Raw genomic sequence first — 5055 nt, forward strand, 5'->3', positions numbered from 1 at the left:
CCAGAGTCCTGCATGATGACAGGAGGCTTACCAAGTGAGCCAGAGAAGACCCTAACCAGGATGGAGAGGCCAGGTCTGGCCACTCTACATCCATTTCCCCACCTAGAAAACACGGGGCTCAACCCTCCCACATGATCTCCAGTGCCTCTCCTCATGATGATGCCCAAAGCACCTGGATTTTAAAATTCAGGCAAGTTCTGCATTTGACTCAATAAGTCTTTGTGTTTAGTTTACTATAAAACATAATGCTAAAAATTACTTCCAAGTAAAACAAACAGTCCAGGAAGATGCATCGGACGGTTTCAGGGTAACCCCTGTTCCCACATAGCTCTTTCCAGCCCCGTTTGGAAAGCGTGGCTCTAACCTTCTAGGGCCACTGAACAGATTGGTGAACTATGGAATCAACACGCAGCGTTTCAAGTACGTCCCCACTGCCCCCCCCAACTAGACTATAAACTTCATGAGGGGGTGTATGGTGTGCCTGGCACTACTTGATGCTCACAATTCTATGAGATAAATGCTCTTTTCCCTTTTTTTTTTTTTTTAATAAATGAGCAAACTGATAGTTGGAGAAAATAAGTAGTTTGCCCCAATCCGTTGCCTCCTCTGGACTTTGGCCTCTGATTCCTCCTCCTCCAGCCCTCCCCAAAGGGAAGCTAATATGTGGTGGAGCCAGAGTGTGGCCCTTGATTCGCTCTTCACTCATTAACTGTTTGTGGAATGTGCCATGCATGCATGGTTCTAGGAACTTACAAATCATGGTCAATAGGACAAACGGAGCTGTCCTTTCAGTGAGGGACCTCACTGGGAGAAGAGGGGTTTACCTGTCAGGCTCTTTGGACAACACAGTTATGTATTCCTAGTAGAATTAAAATTAATAAAAATGTAAAAGTAGTAATGTTGAGGAGACCTCTATAAATATAAAAAGTCTAATTTCAAGCAGTGATAAGTGTTATGAAGGAAATAAAAGTGATGGAACAAAGAGTGATGGGGGCAAGTGCACCTAGAAAGAGGCTCTTCATGGAGACACCTCTGGACAGAGACCTTGCAGGCGAGGACTCAGTGATGTGCGGTGTGCGGGGAGACCCGGGGGAAGAGCCACCCAGGCAGAGGGGGCAGCAAGGACAGAAGCTGGGCCTTCCTGAAGCACAGGAGCAAGGAAGGACAGGGTACCTGGGTTTGGGTGAACAGGGAACGAGTGGTGCAGACCGTGCAGGCTTGTGGCTAGGGCTGAGGAGTTTGGGGAGCCCGCGGACGACTTAGGAAATGAGTAACAGTACCCGCTTTACATTTTTAGAGGTCACTGGCTTTTGGATGAAGATGTTTTGGAGCGAGACAGGAGCAGAGGCGGGGCATCCTGTTATTGGAGTAGGTCAGAGAGAACGGATGGTGGTTGGACTAAGGTGATGGCAGCAGAAATGAAGAGAAGTAAAGGGGTGGGACTTCCCTGGTGGTCCAGTGGTTAGGATTCCACACTTCCACTGCGGGAGGCCCAGGTTCGATCCCTGGTCGGGGAACTAAGATCCCACAAGCCATGTAGCATGGCCAAAAAAAAAAAAAAGAGAAGTAAAGGGGTTCATCTATATTTGGAGGTAGAGCCGACAGCATGTGCTGAGGGACGGACTGTAGACAGTGGAGGATCCAGGATTACCCTGAGTTTTGGGGCAGGTCTGTTTGTTCCACCCTCCATGTAGCCCACCTCCCCACACATTTCTCCAAGGGTTGAGAAGACTGAGACCTCTTCTTTCCTGTCTTAACTTATTTGGAATACATCCTCACCTGAAAACCAGAGTGACTTTTCTAAAAGGCAAATAGATTCTATTACTGAGGCTCATAGGAGATGGTCATCTCCAGCTATGTCTCAACTTGGGCCAGTCACATGCCTGCAATTTACCATTACAATAGTTTTTTATCAAGGAGAGAGGGAGGGAGGGAGAGAGAAGGAAAGGGAAGGGAAGGCAAGAGAGAAACTGTTGATATTATTCCTGCTTTATAGATGAGAAAACAAAGACACTGGGAGGGAAAGTGCCTAAGCCAAAGACAGAAAAATAAAAGAGCTGCAGCTCGCTCCTAAAGCCTCTGCTTGGCTGGTCAGGTAGTTGACTGTCAGACCGAAGTGTGAGTGAGTGGGTGGGTGGGTTTTCAGCTACCTGTTTAGCAAAAGATGTGAGGCTGACTAGTACGCACCTTTGAGATCTTAAAGGTGAATAAACTAAGGAGCTTCCCTACCTCTGCCCCAACCAGAAATCTGGGTGTCATCCTTGACTCCTCCTTTGCCCCCCTCATTCCACATCAATCCAGTTCCCTGCTTCTACCTCTAAGTGTCTTCCAGTAAGCTGGAGAGGTAGGTAGGAGCCAGACCATGCTGAGCCTGGAGGGTCGTGTTAAGGAATTTAGTCTTTATCCAAAGATCAATAAAGAAGCTTTGGAAGATTTTAAACAGAGTGGTGACGTGCTCAGACATACGTTTTGAGAAGTGGCTCTGGCCGTTGTATGAAATATGGACTGGACATGGGCCTGAGGGGATGTGGAGGGGGAGACCAATTAGGAGGCCGTGTCAGCAGTTTAGGGAGGGATGATGACTACATTCCAGGGAGAAGATACTCAACAGCTGCAAAGCCAGGGAGGAAGGAAAGGCCATGACACTTTGGAAGGATTCAGATGGATCTGTGGCCAAAGCACAGAGAGGGGAGGGGAGGAGCTGGAAAGGAGGATGAGGGCCATATCCTGAGGAAGAACGCTCACAGATGGGCCAGCTCCCCAGTATGGCAGGGGCTGTTTTACATTTGTCTAACAAGTGTAAACATATCTAACAAATCTCCAGTTCGTCTAACAAGATTTCTTTATGGTGGGCTTACTGGTATTTAACTACTTGGACAATTTAAGGTTCTTATTTGTAATCAACAGAAACCAATTCTGGCTGACTTAATCATACAAAGAACGTATTGGCAAGATAGTCCTGTAGCTGCTATTGCTGAACGATGGATACCACAACTCATACCCCCACTACTGCCAGAACCAAACCTAGCCCTATTGCTGCCCCGGAAACAAGATATGACCACTGTCACCTCTGTCACCAGAATGGATTCTTTGCTGGCCCTACATCTTTCAGTCAAAGTCCCCTATGCATCTGATTGACTGAGCCTAGTCATGTGCCCTTGCACTAGGTCATGTGATCCTACCTGTACTGCAAGGACACTGAGAATCTGTGTGGTTGGCATTTGTGATTCCATATTGCAAGGAAGGCTTTAACTTACTCCAAGACTTAAAGGGTGGAGGAGTTCCCAAACATGAGTAAGGAGTTTAAAGCCTGAGTAGCAAGAAAAAAAAAAGACAAATATACCCTTTACTGTGAAATGCAGTAGAAGGGAACTTCCTCAACTTAATAAAGAGAAACTATAAAAAGACTACAGATAACATGACACTTAAAGTTAAAGTACTGAATGATTTCCCTATAAGATCAGGAATAAGGCCAGGCTTTCAGTCCTCACCACTTATTTTATTTATTTATTTTAATAAATTTATTTATTTGTTTGTTTTGTTTTTTGGCTGTGTTGGGTCATTGTTGCTGTGCGCGGGCTTTCTCTAGTTGCGGTGAGCGGGGGCTACTCTTCACTGAGGTGCGTGGGCTTCTCATTGTGGTGGCTTCTCTTGTTGTGGAGCACGGGCTCTAGGCACACAGGCTTCAGTAGTTGTGGCACGTGGGCTCAGTAGTTGTGGCTTGCGGGCTCTTGAGTGCAGGTTCAGTAGCTGTGGCACACGGGCTTAGGTGCTGCAAGGCATGTGGGATCTTCCCGGGCCAGGGATCGAAACTGTGTCCCCTGCAATGGCAGGTGGATTCTTAACCACTGTGCCACCAGGGAAGCCCTACCACTTATATTTAATTTGATACAAATTGCAATAAGAAATAAAAAGAAATAAAAGGCACAAAGATTGGAAAGAAATAAGTGGAGCTGTCTATATTTGCAGATGACATAATTGTTAACACAGAAAATACTAAGGAATGTACAAACAACTACTAGAATTAATAAATGAAGTCAATATATAAAAATCAGTTGTGCTTCCATATATAATACTAACAGGAAAGAACAGAAAATGAAATTAAAAATTCTGTTTACAAGAGCATCGAAAAACATAAAATCCTTAGGAATAAATTTAACGAAAGACATGCATGGCCTTTGCTTTACACACTGAAAATTACAAAACATTGAGAGAAATCAAAGAAGATCTAGATAAATGAAGACATATACCAAATTCATGGTTTAGAAGTCTCAGTATTAGGCTGTTATTTTCCAAAAAAATCAATCTATAGGGCTTCCCTGGTGGCTCAGTGGTTAAGAATCCGCCTGCCAATGCAGCGGACATGGGTTCGAGCCCTGGTCCGGGAAGATCCCACATGCCTTGGATCCCACATGCCTCTTAGTTGCCATGGAGCAACTAAGCCCGTGCGCCACAACTACAGAGCCAGCTCTCTAGAGCCCACGAGCCACAACTGCTGAGCCCACAAGCCACAACTACTGAAGCTCGCATGCCTAGAGCCTGGGCTCCGCAACAAGAGAAGCCACCACAATGAGAAGCCTGCGCACAGCAATGAAGACCTAACGCAGCCAAATATAAATTAATTTTAAAAAATCAGTCTGTAAATTCAATACAATTCCAATCAAAATCCCAATAAGCTTTTTCTTTAGTAGACCTTTATATGAGAAATTTATGTGGAAAAAGCTAAGTCAATCTTGGGGTAAAAAAGAGACAGGCTTCCCTGGTGGCGCAGTGGTTGAGAGTCCGCCTGCTGATGCAGTGGATGCGGGTTCGTGCCCCGGTCCGGGAAGATCCCACGTGTCGCGGAGCGGCTAGGCCCGTGAGCCATGGCCGCTGAGCCTGCGTGTCCGGAGCTTGTGCTCCGCAACGGGAGAGGCCACAACAGTGAGAGGCCCGCGTACCGCAAAAAAAAAAAAAAAAAAAAAAAAAATACAATGAGGTATCACCTCATACCAGTTAGAATGGGCATCATCAGAAAACCTACAAACAACAAATGCTGGAAAGGGTGTGGAGAAA

This window comes from Pseudorca crassidens, chromosome 9 (assembly GCF_039906515.1).
Source record: "Pseudorca crassidens isolate mPseCra1 chromosome 9, mPseCra1.hap1, whole genome shotgun sequence".
NCBI classification, from domain to species: Eukaryota; Metazoa; Chordata; class Mammalia; order Artiodactyla; family Delphinidae; genus Pseudorca; species Pseudorca crassidens.